Below are 19,310 nucleotides of genomic sequence, written 5' to 3'. Positions count from 1 at the left end.
ATTAGTAAGATTGGCAGTTCTGATTTCCTAAATAGAATATACATTAATTGGGGGTTATATGTACATATTGTGGCAAATAATAAACCTATGACAGGGAGAATTCATTAGAAAGCCTATCAAAGTAAAATGTAAAAATAATTATCATTAATTATGTGTGAGAAAGATGTCAGTGTACATCAGTTTACTTTGTGCTTATTGTCAATACTAGAAACTACAAAGGTGCGGTACCAAAGGTCACAATTATTTTTCAACTGCCAGAAAGTTTGCAGAAACTGTTTTTTCTCTTTCCAGCAATAAAGTGGAAGATCAAAGAGGAAGCTACAAGTAACCGAGGGTTGGAGACAGTAAGTTAGGATTTACATAGACTGAAAATAATTTCAGCTATAGCATATTTAGAAGTATCGCTGTTACAGATGAGCGGATCGATCTGGAGAAGATCGAGTTCTAGTTGAATTTCCTGAAATTTGCAGTTTCACGCGAATCTGAACACTGTGAGATTCATTTAATTCACACACAAGAAAAGGTAATTGCCTGCAAGCCCTTGTGGTCAGTGGGCTCCTCTCTCGGCTGTAGTGTAAGCTGTTATGGTCAGCGGAGTCTTCTCTTGCTCTTGCCTGTAGAATGTAACCTCTTCGGGTCAGCGGGGTCTTCTCTTTCTATTACCTATAGAGTGCAAGCTCTTATGATCAGCGGGGTCATCTTTTGCCTGTAGAGTGTAACCTCTTAAGGCGACGTCTCACTAAGCGACATCGCTAGCAACATCGCTGCTGAGTCACGGTTTTTGTGACGCAACAGCGATCTTGCTAGTGATGTTGCTGTGTGTGACATCCAGCAATGACCTGGCCCCTGCTGTGAGGTCGCCGGTCGTTGCTGAATGTCCTGGACCATTTTTTGGTCCTTGCTCTTCCACTGTGAAGCACACATCGCTTTGTTTGACAGCGAGAGAGCAACGATCTGAATGTGCAGGGAGCAGGGAGCCGGCTTCTGCAGACGCTGGTAACCAAGGTACACATCAGGTAACCAAACAAAGGCTTTGCTTGGTTACCCGATATTTACCTTGGTTACCAGCGTCTGCAGCTTCTAGAAGCCAGCTCCCTGCTCCCTGCACACATAGCCATGGTACACATCGGGTAACTATAAGCAGAGCGCTTTGCTTAGTAACCCGATGTGTACCATGGTTACGAAGCACAGCGTCGTTACACGGGTCGCTGGTGGCTGGTGGCTGATCTCTGAACGCTGTGGAGATCTGCCTGATTGACAACTCACCAGTGACCATGTAGCGACGCTCCAGTGATCCCTGCCAGGTCAGATCGCTGGTGGGATCGCTGGATCGTCGCTAAGTGTGACGGTACCTTTAGGGTAAGCGGGGTCTTCTCTCTGCCTCACCTGTAAGTGTAAGCTCTTATTATCAGCGGGGTCATCTTTTGCCTGTAGAGTGTAACCCCTTAGGGTCAGCGGGGTCTTCTCTCTCTCTCTCGCCTGTAGAGTGTAAGCTCTTATTGTGGCACCCCAGTGGTCATGGGAGCCACAGTTGCATTGTTCTCTTCACCTGAAGGACAGTGCTATGCCTGGAAGCAACGGGGAAGATCTCAATGTCAGGTACCATTGCACACAACACTTCCTGACTCAGAACAGAAGGGGGAGCTCAAGTCCCAGTTGCATTCCTGTGTATTCTGGAATGGGAAGGGGTTAGTCATAGGAACAGGAAGAGAAACCTCAGAACCCTGGAGGAGAGGGAAGAGACCGGTCGCTGTTAGAGAGCTGTCTATAAGCTCTCCAGGACCGAGCGCATTGTATAGGACACCAGAGTCCTAGATTACTGGGTACTAAAGGCTCAGTAGTAAAACCCAGAGGGCAGGAGATTCCACGTTTCCTGCCCCACCAATAAAGCCCTAAGGCGAAGTAGCGAAATAGAGCCCGAGGCCGCGGAGGTACACTCGGGCCCCATATCCAGCTCACGCTGCCTGTCAGAGAGGGACATAGCACTAAGCAACCAAGAACCATGGTCCCCAAGTAGCTTCAAGCCACAGGGATCAGACATCCAAAGCGCATAAAGGAAGGCATCCAACGTACCTGGCAAAGAGACATTCCTCCCTGCTACCAGGCTGACCGGACCACGGTAACCTCGGGACTACAACCTGTTACCAGTAAAGGTAAAAGGAATTTACCAATCTGTGTCATCTGGTTGCTGTCGGTGCCCTAAGTTTGCACCTCAACGCCCCACTACTACCTCCATCATCCTCCCCAGGGCCCGCTCCACCTGTGGGGTGCGAAACCATCTATGCTGCTACTATCATCCGCCCCGGAGGACAGCGTCAGCAGCGGTGGCTGAGCCCTGGCCGCATACCACAGGTGGCATCACGACAATCATTCCCAACCTCCACCTTCTACCCCCTTTTATTGTGGACAACTCAGGGCACGAAGCCGGGCAGGCCACCACGACATCCCAGACCTCCACACTGGCCCGGTGATGAGTAAGGTTAACCTCCTGCCCCCGAGTGCCACATTATATTCAGCAGAGTCCTCTCCCTCTTTTGTGGAGTGTAAGCTCTTAAAGTCAGCGGGGTCATCTTTCTCCTGTAGAGTGTAAGCTGTTATGGTCAACAGGGTCCTCTCTCTCCTGTAGAATGTAAGCTCTTATGGTCAGCGGGGTCCTCTTTCTGTTTTAGAGTGTAAGTTCTTATGGTTAGCTGGATCCTCTCTCTCCTGTAGAGTGTAAAATCCAGGGGAAACAGGAATAAAAACATGATTAATCCTGCGCTACTATCGATGAAAGAATCCTATATAAAAGAAAAGTTGAAAATAATAGCTGGTTTATTCAATGCATTTCAAAGTGAACTTCACTTCTTCTTCAGGAAAGGCCACCAAAATGCCATTTTGGTATTTGGCATTTTGGAGGCCTTTCCTAAAGATGAAGTGAAGTTCACTTTGAAATGTGTTCAATAAACCAGCTTTTATTTTCAACCTTCATTTTATATTAGATTCCCTCACCCACAGCAGCGCAAGATCAGTACTTCTGATACTGTGGTTCATCATATTTTGTGTGGGAAATACTGGGGGCAATATTAAAGTGAGGGGGGATACTGAGTGCCATATTACAGTCTGATGAATACTGGGGGCCATACATATAGTGTGGGGGCAATACTGGGGAGCATATTACAGTGTGGGAGGCTACCAAGTGCCATATTACAGTGTGAGGAATACTTGGGGCCATCATACTGTGTGGGGGAAATACTGGATGCCATGATACAGTGTGGGTAGAAACGGGGGGGCATCCTTACAGTGTGAGGGGAATACTGGGGGTAATATTACAGTGTGGGGGAAATACTGGGGGTAATATTACAGTGTGGGGGAAATACTGGAGACCATCATAGAGGATGGAGTTTGTATGTTCTCCGAAGGTTTGGGTGGATTTCCTCTAGATACACAGGTGTCCTCTCATACTCACATACTGATGGAAAATTTCTAATAAATAAAGCTATCGCTATACGGCAGACTATTATACCTGAATCACTATCAATTTTAAGATTCTGTTTTCATAATGTTGTTAGGGCCAGATGGATGGGCAGACCCGGGAGGTGGATCCACTGGACCGAACTCCCCGAAGAGGGAACGGAGTCCGGTAGCCGAAGCACTTTAGGTAGCAAAACAGTCCGTGCACTTAGAACACAATGGAGAAGTCCCTGGGACTACGGGGTCACTGATGGTGGTCCGGGTGACGGAGCTCAGGTTCGGAAGCCGGGATGATGTCAGGCGGGGTCCGGAACCGTTGGAGCGAGATGGCGGGTCACCGCAGGGAACCGGGATGGTACGGACAGTCAGGATGGTAGATAGGCAGCGTTCGGGGTTTGAGATACAGCAGGACCGGATGGCAATGCAGGATCGGCTCTAAAAGAGAGAGAGGTAAGTATCTCACAGAAACACAAGGAGACCTGACTCCTAGCTTGGGAAACACGAAGAACAGGCCCCGCCCCCTTGGACATTAATCCCCTTTATACCCTGTACCTGTGTGCATCATTTCCTGTCAGTGGGCACTGGCCCTTTAAGAAAGGGTCAGTGACCGCGCGCGCGCGCCCTAATGCGCATGCGCGCGGCCCGGGTGCCAGAAGCCAGGGCAGGAAGCTGAATCCGACGGGCGCCGGGAGCGGGGACCAGGAGGCCTGGGAAGCGCGGCCAATGGAGGCTGGAGAGCGGGGAGCGTGGCAGGTGAGCCGGGGAGCGGAGCAGAGGACCCGGGGAGCGTGACAGTACCCCCCCCCCACGCCCCACTCCCCGCAACCGGGACAGGAAGGCACGGATCAGCGGAGTACCCACATTCTCCTTGGGCTCCCAGGACCTATCCTCAGGACCATACCCTGCCCAGTCCACCAGGAAGAACTGTCGGCCTCGTACGGTCTTCATGGCCACGATATCCCTTACCGCATAGATGTCGTCCTCAGCAATAGGAGGAGGAGCCGGACTGGCAGCAGCGGAGAAGGGACCAAGGACAACCGGCTTGAGCAGGGAGACGTGGAAGGAGTTGGGTATCCTCATCGTGGCCGGAAGCTGCAGTTTGTAGGAGACCTCATTGATCTTGCCGATGACTTTAAACGGTCCGATGTAGCGAGGTCCCAGCTTGTAGGATGGTAACTTCAATCGGACGTACTTGGAAGCAAGCCAGACGAGATCTCCCGGAGAGAAACATGGAGGATCCAGACGTCTCTTGTCCGCGTGTCTCTTCATCCGCAGGGATGCACGTGCAAGGGACGCCTTAACTGAGTCCCAAATGGTTGTAAAGTCACGGAGTACTGCATCAGCAGCAGGGATGTCCGAGGAAGAGGATACAGGCAATGGGACAGACGGCTGAAGTCCGTAGACGACATGGAAGGGAGAACAGGAGGAGGACTCACTGACGTGGTGATTATGGGAGAATTCAGCCCAAGGAAGAAGTGTGGACCAATCGTCATGATGGGCATTGACGTAGTGACGTAAGAAAGAGGTCAATATCTGATTGACCCGTTCCATTTGGCCGTTCGACTAAGGATGGTAGGCAGAAGAAAAGTCCAGCGTTACTCCCAGATGTTTACAGAGAGCCCTCCAGAAGCGGGAGGTGAACTGAGTTCCTCTGTCGGACACAATGTGTGATGGAAAGCCGTGCAAGCGGAAGATGTGATGTATATAGGCGTCCGCGAGTTCCTGGGCAGAGGGCAGTCCAGCCATAGGGACGAAATGGGCCATTTTAGAGAACCGATCCACCACGACCCATATGACTGTGTGTCCGGAGGACAATGGCAAGTCCGTAATAAAGTCCATCGCAATGTGTTGCCAGGGAACTGAGGGTATGGGCAGAGGCAGTAGACGGCCATATGGCAGGTGTTTGGGCGTCTTGTTCCTGGCACAAGAAGAGCAAGCAGAGACAAAAGAGGCGACGTCCGTGCGAAGAGATGGCCACCAGTAATGACGTACAATCGCACTCCATGTTCTCTTCTGACCAGCATGACCGGCTGTTTTCGAGGCATGGCCCCAGTGTAGCACTTTATGCCTGTCTGTCTCAGAGACATAGGTCTTCCCGGGCGGTATCTGGGCCAGGGTGACAGGAGCCACCGGAATAATCTTACTTGGACAGACGATGGGTTGGGATGTCTCCTCTTCCTGCTCCATGGGCATGAAAGACCTAGACAAGGCATCAGCGCGTACATTCTTGTCCGCTGGTCGGAAATGGAGCTGGAAATCGAACCGGGCAAAGAACAAGGACCACCTGGCTTGCCGGGGGTTCAGTCGCTGAGTAGACCGCAGGTATTCCAGGTTTTTGTGGTCCGTGTAAATAATGACGGGGTACACTGCTCCTTCCAGAAGATAGCGCCATTCCTCCAGAGCCAGTTTGACTGCCAATAGCTCTCGATCACCGATGGTGTAATTGCGTTCAGGGGCGGAGAAGCTCTTGGAGAAGAAACCGCAAGTCACCATTTTCCCGGAGGAGGACTTCTGCATGAGCACTGCTCCGGCTCCTGAGGAGGAGGCATCCACCTCCAAGGTGAACTGGCGGTTTAACTCTGGACGGTGGAGTACAGGAGAGGAGGCAAAGGCTCGCTTTAGAGAGCCAAACGCGGCGTCGGCCGCAGGTGACCAGTCCTTTGGATTAGCCCCCTTCTTGGTCAAGGCGGAGAGAGGAGCAGTCAGAGCAGAGAAGTGAGGAATGAACTGGCGGTAATAATTGGCGAATCCCAGAAAACGTTGGCTTGCCTTCAGTCCAGAAGGAGGAGGCCAGTTGAGAATGGCAGAGACCTTCTTTGGGTCCATCTGCAGTCCGGTCTCGGTGATGAGGTAACCCAGGAAGGGGAGAGAAGACTGTTCGAAGACACACTTCTCGTACTTGGCGTACAGACGATTCTCTCTCAGTCTTTGTAGAACCAGTTGCACGTTCTCTCGGTGGGTCTGGAGGTCCGGAGAGAAGACAAGGATGTCATCCAGGTATACCACCACACAGACGTAGAGAAGGTCCCGGAACACGTCGTTCACTAATTCTTGGAAGACGGCTGGTGCGTTACACAGGCCGAAGGGCATCACGCAGTATTCATAGTGCCCATCACGAGTGTTGAACGCGGTCTTCCATTCGTCCCCCGAGCGAATACGGACCAGGTTGTAGGCACCCCGAAGATCCAACTTGGTGAAGACACGAGCTCCTCTGAGCCGATCAAACAATTCGGGGATGAGCGGTAGGGGGTACTTGTTTTTTACGGTAATTTGGTTCAATCCCCGGTAGTCTATGCATGGTCGTAGGTCGCCCTCTTTCTTCTTTACGAAGAAGAAGCCAGCTCCAGCAGGAGAGGAGGATCTCCGAATGAATCCCTTAGCCAGGCTCTCTGTGATGTATGTAGACATGGCCCTTGTTTCGGCTGGAGACAATGGATATATCCTTCCTCGAGGTGGTGTAGTTCCCGGGAGCAGGTCAATGGCACAATCGTAAGGACGATGTGGCGGAAGTACCTCTGACTCCTTCTTATCAAAGACGTCCACGAAGGACCAATAGGCTGAGGGTAGTCCCGGTAGGGTCTCTGGAACCGGAGGTCGCCGGATGGGTTTTATGGTCTTCAGACAGGTGTCATGGCAAGAAGACCCCCATCGAGTGATATCGCCAGTGCTCCAGCTGACTGAAGGTTCGTGTGTCCGCAACCAAGGAAGGCCCAGCAGGATTTGATGTGACATGTGAGGGAGGACGTAGAGAGCGATGTTCTCGGTGTGCAGAGCACCGATATGCAGTTCAAGCGGCTTGGTGATCCAGGAGATGGTGTCAGAGAGGGGTCTCCCATCCACAGAGGCAATCACAAGAGGTTTGGCGAGTGGAGTAACAGGCACCTGGTATTTGTCCACCGTGGCCTGCTGGATGAAATTGCCTGCTGCCCCAGAATCAAGGTACGCCTCAGCTGTAAACCGCGTCTCTCCCGTTGTCACTTGCACAGTCCATGTAACCGGGTCTGAGAGAGTCCCAGCACCTAGGGTTGCCTCTCCTACCAACCCTAGGCTTTGGAGTTTCCCGGCCTCTCTGGACAGGCGCGTAGCAGGTGTGTGCCCTCTCCGCAGTAGAAGCAGAGACCCTTGGCGAGTCGCTCTGCTCGACGTTGTTCAGACTGACGCACACGGTCGATCTGCATGGGCTCATGGACGGAGGCACCAGAGGTCGTTGACTGGAGTACGGCGGGCTTCTGTGGAGGAGAGGCATGCCGTACCGGACGTCTCTCACGGGACATCTCTTTGGACCGCTCCTGAAAGCGAATGTCCACTCGAGTCGCTAGGGTAATCAGGGCGTCCAGGGTGGACGGTACGTCACGTCCAGCCAGCTCATCTTTGATTTGACCTGAGAGTCCTTCCCAGAAGGCGGCGGTTAGGGCCTCGTTATTGCACCCGAGTTCCGAGGCCAAGGTGCGGAAACGGATGGCGTATTGACCCACCGTCAGAGTTCCTTGACGTAACCGGAGAAGAGATGAAGCAGACGCGGAGGCGCGTCCTGGCTCGTCAAAGGTGCCGCGAAAGGCCTGCAGGAACTCTTGGAGGTTCTTGGTCATAGGGTCCTCCTTCTCCCACAAGGGGTTCATCCACGCCAGTGCCTCGCCCTCTAGGTGAGACATTATGAAGGCGACCTTGGCTTGGTCGGAGGCAAACAAATGCGGCAGCTGCGTGAAATGAAGGGAGCATTGGTTTATAAACCCCCTGCAGGTCTTGGGATCTCCGGCGTACCGGGGTGGTGAAGCCAAACGAAGTCTGGAAGCATCCGAAGAGGCTGCCACGGGAGCAGGAGCCGTGGATTGACTAGTGGAGGCCCGGGGCGCTGAAGATGTGACCGAGGCTTGTAGCGTGTTCAGGCGGGCGTCCACGGAAGTCATAAAGTTCAGCATGCGGGTCTGGACTTCACGCTGGCGTTGGAGTTCCTCTTGCAAGGCCGCTAGCGCTTCGGCGGGATCCATGGCCTGTTCTTACTGTTAGGGCCAGATGGATGGCAGACCCGGGAGGTGGATCCACTGGACCGAACTCCCCGAAGAGGGAACGGAGTCCGGTAGCCGAAGCACTTTAGGTAGCAAAACAGTCCGTGCACTTAGAACACAATGGAGAAGTCCCTGGGACTACGGGGTCACTGATGGTGGTCCGGGTGACGGAGCTCAGGTTCGGAAGCCGGGATGATGTCAGGCGGGGTCCGGAACCGTTGGAGCGAGATGGCGGGTCACCGCAGGGAACCGGGATGGTACGGACTGTCAGGATGGTAGATAGGCAGCGTTCGGGGTTTGAGATACAGCAGGACCGGATGGCAATGCAGGATCGGCTCTAAAAGAGAGAGAGGTAAGTATCTCACAGAAACACAAGGAGACCTGACTCCTAGCTTGGGAAACACGAAGAACAGGCCCCGCCCCCTTGGACATTAATCCCCTTTATACCCTGTACCTGTGTGCATCATTTCCTGTCAGTGGGCACTGGCCCTTTAAGAAAGGGTCAGTGACCGCTGCGCGCGCCCTAATGCGCATGCGCGCGGCCCGGGTGCCAGAAGCCAGGGCAGGAAGCTGAGAGGAGGAAGCAGCAGAGCCGGCCAGGGGCTGGGAAGCCGACGGGCGCCGGGAGTGGGGACCAGGAGGCCTGGGAAGCGCGGCCAATGGAGGCTGGAGAGCGGGGAGCGTGGCAGGTGAGCCGGGGAGCGGAGCAGAGGACCCGGGGAGCGTGACAAATGTGAATTATTGGGGAATGTTCTTTGCAAAGTCTCTGTTTACAAGGATTCCAAGGATTTCTGCTTTTCTCCATAGAAATAACCTTTTCCGTTTAGTATTCCAATACCAGGCTCTCAGAAGGTGCACGGGGACTTAGGCATGTACATAGGGTGTATACAGACTCGGTCCTAGGAATGGCGGCACATTCAATAGAGTTCGATGACAAAGTGAAACATATGAGCTCATTTCCTCATTTTACACCAAATACGGAAACAATTTCCTGCAATTCAGGGACATCTCCGATGTTATTTTTACTAATTGCTCCCCTTTAACCCCCCACAGAACTTGTCTGGCTTTCCTGGAGGTGAGGACAATGCTGATTCCTACTGTTCACGCTGGATTGTCTTGTCCATGAAGAGACTACTGTCTCCAGTGTGCCCGGTGAACACAAGTACACACAAATCTGATTCAATTTCAGCTACTGCAATTTCAGCCGCAGTGAATTCCCACAATATTGTGTCCCTGTTGTAAAATCCATACAGAGGACCTACTCTTTTCCTCACCCCTGACCTGCTGACCTCTTGGTGGCCTCAGGACAGGTCTGACCTGGTCACAGGCTGACCTCGAGCCCATAAGACGCCCCTTATTAACATAAAACATGGATTGTGTGGCGGGATGACAGATTATAACTTGGGCATTATTACAGGAGCTGGAGAGTAGCATGGGATAAATGGGAGTCCGAGGATTTTAATATCCCTCAGGGCCTGTGCTTTAGCTCACCATTGAAACTAACACTGACCTATAATACAATAAGATGTATAGATGATGGGATTTGATCAAGTATCATCCACAGGGGAACAAAGGCGGATGACAAAGGCCGAGGAAACCTCGTCACCTGCACTTCTTTTTTATCAAATTTAATATGGGTATTGTGTTCATGGGTCCAACTAGAAAACATCTTCGAAGAACACACAATTTTTTCATTTAGTGCCTTTTAGAAATTTCTTCATTGGCTTACATTTTAGTTTTTCTTGATTTTTTTTCTCATTTCTTGTGTAATTCCAGCATTGAGCCAATAATTTCCCCATTTATTATCCCGTGATGAGCACTTATCAATATTTTTCGTGGTGGTTCACACTTTCTATATAAAAACCCCCTTTTGTACCAATCAAATTAGCATTGTAACATGGTGGTAAATGTCTCCCTTGGTGAACACTACTCATCATTTGTAACTACAAGGCTCTAGAGTATATAAGATGTGCTATCGTTTAGTACTTCCAATGAAGCTTAATGTGGATGAATGTAAGGTTACGCACTTAGGCCATAATAACAAATGTACTACTTGCCTATAAAGTGAGATACGATCAGGTAATATGAAGATGAAAAAATATAGGAGAACTCGGCATCACCGGAGCCTGCTTCATTGTGGAGTAGGAAAAATAAATAAATGCATCACATGACAGTTTGACATCATCAATGATTAATAGATCTGTTTCCTACATACTGTATATACCATCTGTTTATAGGCCTGTGGCTCCTAAAAATATGAAATAGAAATTGAAAAAAATGTTAACAATGCTATAATTTTTTTATGCCCCATAACAAACTATTATATCACGAAAATGATGCAGTTTTCACAACTTGACCTAATCTCTTCTCATAGTGATGGAAAATGGAGGCTTGTGCAGACTGCATTACTTGACTGTATAAGGCTCTGTGCACACACTATGGTTTTTGAACCTTTTTTATTTTTTCATTTTTCTTTTTTTTTTTTTATAATTTGCATGCTTCTCCTGAAACCAGCAAAGTCTATGGGGCTTTGGATTTGCTGTGCAGTTCATTTTTTTCCGTTCGATTTTGGTGCAGATTTTGATGCAGAAAAAATCTGCAGCATGTCAATTATTGGTCTATTGGTTTAGCAGCGTTTTTTTCACCCATTGACTGCAATGAGATAAAAAAACGCACCTAAACCACCCCAAAACCGCACCCAGTTTTGATGCGGTTTTTTCCCCACTACATGCAGATTTGGTGCAGAAAATTTCTGTACCAAATCTGTAGCATGTGCACATAGCCTAATAAAGGCAATCTCCCTCTACAAAGAACAGGGCATAACTCTAAAGGCATGTTCAGACACGTTCAGTATTTTACATCATTATTTGTAAGGTAAAAAATGCAGAAGTGGTGCCCGTATTTCTATTATACTATTCATTTTATTGTACCACTCCTGGTTTTGGCTTACAAATACTGATATAAAATAGTGACCAAATACTGAGCGTGTCAACGTGGCCTAATCCTGAGATATAAATCACTCACACTGTCTGTGTCCCTATAGTGGTGTAAAAATAAATAAATAAATTAATTAAAAAATTGGCATAGGGTCTCCCTATATTGTGATACCCAGCACAGATAAAGTATACGGCTACAGTCTGCAGCCCCCAGCTGTGTGGTTATCTTGGCCTGTGTATCAAAATAAGAGGGACCCCATGCAGTTTTTTTAAAAAAATATTTAAATAAATAACTTTAAAAAATGGCATGCAGTCCCCTTAAATTTTGATACCCAGCCATGATAAAGCCAACAGCTGGGGGCTGGTGTTCTCAGGCTGGGGAGACCCATGGTTATTGGGCTCCCCCAGCCTAAAATTAGCAGCCTGCAGGTGCCCAGAATTGTGGCATCCGTTAGATGTGACAATCCCAGCACTTTACCTGGTTCATCTAGATTGCCCTGTTGCGGTGGCACTAAGCCCTATATTAGTAATGGGAGGCATCTATAAGATTACCCATTACTAATCTTTAAGTGAAATAGAAATAAACACAAAGACCAAAAAAAATCACCCACATTCCCTCCTTTATTAACAGCAAACACCCAGTTCCGACGTAATCCATACAAGGTTCCAAGACGATTTTGGGTCTGCTAAATACATGCTGAAGTCACAGCGCGTGAGCACAGAACATGTCCGCATACTGTGGCTTCAGGCAGAGACTGACTCAGCTGTGATTGGTGACATCACTCAGTTTATCTGCGGTCACAGCTAGAGGTTCCTACGGTACCCCACCTGTGAGCGCAGGTAAACTGACCTTAGGTGACCTCATTAAACTAAGTGACCTCACCTCAGTTGAACTGAGTTCACAGACCTGCATCTCCTGGCAAGAAACCACGTGTTTTTGCCAAGAGATGCAGATTTGAGGCTGAAATTTATACACCATATTCCTGCACAAAATGTGCTTCTTCTGGTGAAAAAAGCACATCAAAACATGATGCTGTTTTGATGCGTTTTTTTGCCAGGAGATGCAATTTAGTTAGGAATATGGTGTATAAATTTCAGCACCAACATGTGCCGGCGCGCTGTGACCTCAGTATGTAGCAGAGCCAGAATTGTCATGGGACCTCATGTGGATTACGTCAGAGCTGGGTGTTTGGGTTAATAAAGAAGTGAACGTGGGTAGGGTTTTCTGTATTTTATTTCAAATAAAGGATTGTTTTGGTGTTTGTGTTTATTTCTTTTCATTTACAGATTAGTAATGGGGGGGTCTCATAGATGCCTCCCATTACTAATCTAGGGCTTAGTTTCAGCTGTAAGCTGTGCTTTCCCCTTTATATTACCCCAATTACCACCGCACCAGGGCAACGGGATGAGCTGGATAAAGTGCCGGGATTGTTGAGTCTAATGGATGTGACAATTCTGGGTGGCTGCAGGCTGCTATTTTAAGGCTGAGGGGTGCCCAATAATTATGGGTCTCCCCAGCCTGAGAATACCAGATTCCAGCTTTATCAAAGCTGGGTATCAAAATTGGGGGTACTGCACTCCGTTTTTTTAAAGTTATTTAATAATTAAAAAAAAAAAGAAGATGCATGGGGTCTCTCATATTTTAATACACAGCCAAGATAAGTACACGGCTGGGGCCTGCAGCCTATAGCCATATGCTTTATCTCTGCTGGGTAACATAATATGGGGGGAACCTAAGCCAATTTTTTTTATTTATTTATTTTTACACCACTATAGATACGCAGACAGCGTGTGTAATTCCAAGCAATCATGCATGTTGTCACACAGGGTGAGGGCGCGGTCTGACTGCAACCAATTAGAGATGCCAGAACTGCCGGTGGGCGGTTGAAGCAGTGAATATGAATGAGGGTTACAGAGCAGCCCCGGAAGTAGTGTTACAGCCACACGGGAGGCTCTCTAAGTATAACACACCAGCTCTAATCCCTCTTGCTCTCCCTGTCACCAATTTAAAGCACAATATTCGTGTCCCCATAGACTTATATGGGGATCGGCGTCCGGCCAGAAATTCGGAATTAATTCCAGTCCTGAACCTGTTTTTTTTAAATAAATCCAGCTGGAACCACCAATTCCGGATATCTGCAGATTCGTCCATCCTTAATCAGGGTCTCTTTTCCTACCTAATGCTGCTCTCAGGTAACAAAATCCTGTTGACAGATTCCCTTTAAAAATCTAGAAGAGGAAAAAAAAAAGGTTGTTCATTAATATATAGTGTAATTTTGGAAGAAAAAAAAGTACACATAATTGGTAATTGGTCACCCCATATGAAAACCAACTAATCTGCAAAAAAATCCAACACAAAGCAAGTGATTATTTTTTCCAAAAGTGCTTTTAAAGCACAAAAGTAGTAAAATGTCAAAACATTAATATGTATTTGGTATCACTATAATTATACTGAACCACATTCATTTGATTAGCAGTAGGACCCCCGGCGATCAGAATCGTATCCCCTATCCTGTAGATAGGTGACAATTTGTAATTGTGTGACAATATTTCACAATATTCAGAGATGAACATGTGTTCTAAGCAAATATGATCCCAGGTCAATAATGGGAAGTCATGGAGACAATGTCAGGAAACAAATGTCTTGTACGGCAATAATTAATATCATTTTATTGCACTGATTTGTATACCGAAATACTCATAAAACATTCTGGTGACTTTTAACAATTTTCATTTGTCATTTATAGCCCAGGGCACAAGGATGTAAAGTTGTTTGTCCAACTTCTGAGCAAGAGCAAGATTCAAGGCTGATCTATTGCATCCAGGTCATTCCTACTGTACATTCACAAGCGCTGATTAACGATGAATCAGTCAGGCATACAGGAGGCATCGCATACAGTAGATGTGGAGCATAAGGACAAGGCAATACCAACAGGGACAATGCTTGAAGGTTACCGAGAAATCTATAAAGCCTTCATGCATTACGAAATACAATTTAAGGTAGATCCAGTAAAGTACAAAGTTAGAAAGGAACGTTCTGTGACTTTAGGTCAATGATGAGAAACCCACATCCTTCTGTGTACTACTAATATGGGACCAAACACGGCAGCAAACTATTTCATAAACCACTGACTTAGTGCAACATTTTGATGATCTGATTTTTGAACCCCTGAAAAAGTTGAGTTTTACAAAAAGGTATGCTCCAAAACAGTGCCACTTTCATCCATAACCCTTCAGGTATTGTTAGGTAATGTGCCCACGTGAGATTAAACCTGCGGATTTATCTGCGGAAAATCCGCAGATTTTCCAGATAAATCCGCAGGTTTCAGCATGTACAGACACTCACCATGTTATTCTACCGGACATGGGAAGTGCTGTGTCAATGCTGCGGATACGTGCGGCTGAGGAACATGCTGCAGATATCCCGCAGCCGCACATAATTGCATGTCAATTCTTTCTGCAGAATTACCTGCGGAAATCCCGGCCCTCCATTATGGAGATAGGGCCGGGACTTCCGCAGGTAATCCGCATGAATGTCCGCAGATTTTCCGCAGCTATTTCGCTGTATTACCACAGCAGCAAGCAGCTGCGGGAAACCGGCGGATGCACCTGCGGATATATCCGCAGGTACAAACTCTCATGGGCACATAGCCTTATGAGACTCCGTTGCAATACCAGACAAAAGTGACACTGTTTCCTGGAAAACAAAAACATACTGTTGTGACGCCCTGGCAAAACCAGGTAGTCACACGCTAGGCCCCCCGCATAACACCATCCCTCACCCAGGTGACACACAGCCGACCTGAAACCCTAGTCACCCCCCCCCTTAGGACAAGACAGGCACACCAGTGGGCGGGACCAGGCGGTTAGGGAACGCTCACCTAGGGGTCTAGACAGCCCGGGGCGGGAAATCAAGCAGTACAAGTTGTAGTTCAAGTTGAGAGGAGTGGGCTGGAGCTGGGTGTAGCTCCAGCGGAGGAGGAAGTTCAAGATGAACGGTGCCTGAGTCAGAGCCCTGGTACCTTGGCTAGGTGGCAGACGGTGGTCACCGTCAGCAGGAGACGGGAAGACGGCTCGGCAGATCCGAGGAGGACCAGAGCAGGGTTGCAGCCCGCCGATACCGACACCGGAGACCCGACCGGAAACCGTTCACAGAGGGGGTACTCGGACCCTGAAGCCAGGACCGAAACCAGCGGCCTAGCTAATTAACCGATTGAGGGCAGGATTACAGGTCCTGTCCCAACCAAAGTCCCAAAAGCAGACAACCACCCACAGAGAGAGATAGGGCAACCGCCAGGGCCCATAGATCCCACGGGTCAGCGTCAGCGGGCACGACTCCTTAGGCACACAGACAGCCGGGAGCGGACTCCCGTGTTCCATGCCGGGAAGTCTAAAACACAATCACAATTAGTGCAGAGGAGAAGACGGCGACCATCAGCCCAGGTGGGGAACCAGAGTACAACCGGCCATGGCGGCTGGCCACCAGCACCTTGGTTTACCAAAAGACTCATGTGATTCATCCAATTGTGAGTATCCAAACATCCCCTGGTCCATCCGAGCGTGCAAGCCCCTGCCAACGCCATACCCTGCACAGAGACACTGGGCCTCAGGGCAACCATCCCTACCCACGGAGGGGTTAACATCCGGCTGCCATTATATCTCCCCCGGGTATCCCACAACAGCAGCGGTGGTGTCCCACTTCACCACACACCGTGGGTGACGTCACAGCCATTTTCCAATCAACCCCATATAAATACGTCCCTCTTTCATTCGGAGTGTCCGCGCAACCCCCGGGTCCGGAGAACCCCTCGAGCCATACCGTAGGCCCGGATCAGAGCAGCGCCGGCTGCTGGCACGGGGGCGGCACACTGTCATGAGTGTATCCCGCTGTGGGGAAACCTTCGATGAGTCTGGGACCAGAAGATCACAATGCCTTATTGTTCGCAAGTCTACAACTAGTAATTGAACGTATCTACTTTTTTTTAGTACCGTAGGGGTTAAGGACTCTTTCCTATCTGGCTGTTATTTGTAGCCTTATTCTGTTAGGTCCGGGTGATGGTGGATCCTCTGGGCCGTGTACCGGACTCCCCCAGTGAAGCAACCTGGAGCTAACCCCTATACAGGGACTGTCCAGTCACCCCACCAGAGGGCCCAGGTACACGGTAGCCGGAGTACTAGCGGAACCGGGGTAGCGTCCCACAGGGAAAGGGTAAAACGGAGTCTTTGGAGCCACAGAGTCCTCGGAGACAATTACGGGAGTCCAGTACGGTTGCCGGTTAGGAAGCTCAGGCGGGATCCGGGTTAGCTGGGTGTGACGGGAAGGCAGCTGGGTGAAGTCGGAGATACCAGAAAGGCACAGGCTGCCGAAACGGTGGTTGTATTCCCCGCCAACGGACGCCGGAGAACCTCTTGGCAATACTGGATTCAGGGACCGGTTACGGAGGCAGAGCAGGCTCTACAGAAGAGACAAAGTTTTAGTACGAGTAAGGCACAAGGGACCTGGACTTCTAGCTTGCAGAACTCGACGAACAGGTGACGCCCTCCAGGCAGGAAGCTCCTAATATACCTGACCCTGACTGATGCAATATCCTGTTAGGGAGTGCAGGGCCTTTAAGAGGAGGTCAGTGACCACGCGCGTGCCCTAATGCACATGCGCGACGCCCGGGTGCCAGAGGCCAGAGCAGGGAGCGGTGCCGATGAGGACGTGTGGCTGGAGGCAAGGGACCCGGGGACCAGAGCGGTGAGTGAGGAACGACGTCGGGACCCGGGGAGCGTGACATATTCTAAGGTGCAACTCTTTTGTGACCACTCCCCTTTGCTATAAAAAGTCACGTGTCTTACCATCTGATGCCAGTTGTAGATTTTTATTCTATTGCTGACCATATTGGAAGGAGCCTGTCTCTGGAAGAAGATGAAGAGTCATGAGTATTGTAGCTGCAATGTTTTGCTGCATTAAAGAAACTTGGAGTTTTTCCCTTTTTGTGGCTTTTTTCCTCTATTTGTCTCCCTTACGTTGTGTTGTATTATTGCAGTGGTGAGACTAGTGCTCTTCTGGCCTTCTCACTAGCCAGCGTGAGTTCAGGGCAAGTGAAGGCCTAGGCATATGACAGAGATGGGGGGAAAGGACTCATATAGGGATGTTAGGCACCTTAGGGTACAGACTCAGGTGAGTTGCATGAGGTGTTCCTTACACACCCGCATTGGGGCCATGGGGTGATTCGTTACTGGGCCGCGGTTCTGCTACTGGGACGCCGTGGTGGTGTCGTTTAAGGAATAGGAAGGGGATGACGACAGTTTTTTCATGACGCCACCTGTGGTAAGCTGCAAGTTAGGTACCGCCGCTGCGGGATGGGGGCTCTGGGGCAGATGGTGACGCAGCTTAGTTGGTACAGCTCTCCACAGGTAGAGCTGGGCCCCAAGGCGGATGGGGGTTGTAGTAGTCTATGATGGCAGGGGTTGCACAGGTGAATAACGGAGCGACACAGGGATGCTGTCTCAAGGTGTTTACTCACTGTAGCAGGTTCCTAGGTAACATGACTAGCTAGTGACCGCCTTTGGAGTGCTGGGTTTCACTGTGAAGGGCTACAGCCGATCCCGGGTAGTTCGGAGGTCGAGTCCGGTGCACCTTTCTTGACTTTCCCTTCCCTGGTCGTCTTCCTGTGCTTGCTTCTCCCTCCTGCCTTGCGCCCTCACCCACAGAGCCCTGAGCCGGTGCCCGTGGTGCCTTTTGGGCAGCATGTAGCTCTATCCCTTGGCTCTTTGGGGTCATCTTCCAGCGAATTTGTGTGTGGATGTGGCCTCGGTGCTTGCAGTCACCTTAGTCTCTGGTTTTACTAGCGGAGTACGTAGTTTCTTCTCCTCTAGCCTAAGGACCAGTCACTGATTTGTGGCCAAGTCCCTCCACTCTGTTGCTGTATGTGGAACAGGGCCACGGGAGTATGGCGCACTTCCCGTGGTCCCTGGCACCTCTTCTGTCTTGTGCCCCGGCCGCACTGCACCAGCTCCAGGCCACAAGTCTTCACTCCTCCCCTGCCCCTTTCTCGACTCTCTCCTTGTTCTCACCCCTACTGACACTCCACTTCTGTATGTTCCCACTCCTAAGACTCCACCCCCCACCTGGCTTCGGGTACAGAATGCCCCTGCCATGTCTGATGAGGTGTTCCTGGGTGAGATTGTTGTGTTTTGTGTGAACCGGTGGATGACCTCCTCCATACCCAGGATGGAATACCACACCTCTGGATGAGGTGCAGTACCTCTGAGGTGACTGAAGCCTCAGGGGCGCCACATTCCCCCTTCCTTTTACCATCCCTGTTGTCACCCTTATGTTGTGCTGTACACTGAGTGTCTGTACGCTATATTGTGACACATTTTAAATCCTTTTTCATGTAACTATTAATCCCCATAAATAAATCCCAGATTACATACAGGGTTATAACATAATGATTCTCATTATTCTATTAGTTTTTGTTACTTTTTTGACACATTAGTCTTAAATCCTTTAGTTTTTTCAACCTTCCTAAGTTTCCAGACTCCATTATTTCATCATGGTAGCTGCAAAAATTTCACAAAAAGGTTAAAGAGGATGTGTCACCAGGTCAATAATGTCCAGTGTTTGCTCTTGTTTTAGTCCTGCTGCTCTCTTAAGGATTCTTTTATCTTTTCAATGGTTTATATGGTTTCAGAGATTTTGACTTTTTAATTGGTTGCTAAGTTTTATGGTCTTTATGAAAGGAGTAGAGTAATCTAAAGACATGCCCCCCTCTTGTGATATGCCCCCATTGTAAAAATTATGAAAATTAGCACTTAAGTAAAAAGGACAATATCTTTGTAAAATTCCATCAGATTTAAATAGAAAAAAAAAAATAGCAGCGGGAATAAAATAAGAGGGAAAAAAAGGATCATTTTTGACCTGGTA

This window comes from Anomaloglossus baeobatrachus, chromosome 2, assembly GCF_048569485.1.
Source record: "Anomaloglossus baeobatrachus isolate aAnoBae1 chromosome 2, aAnoBae1.hap1, whole genome shotgun sequence".
NCBI lineage: Eukaryota > Metazoa > Chordata > Amphibia > Anura > Aromobatidae > Anomaloglossus > Anomaloglossus baeobatrachus.
The sequence above is the reverse complement of the archived record's forward strand: the minus strand, read 5'-3'. Positions refer to the sequence as shown.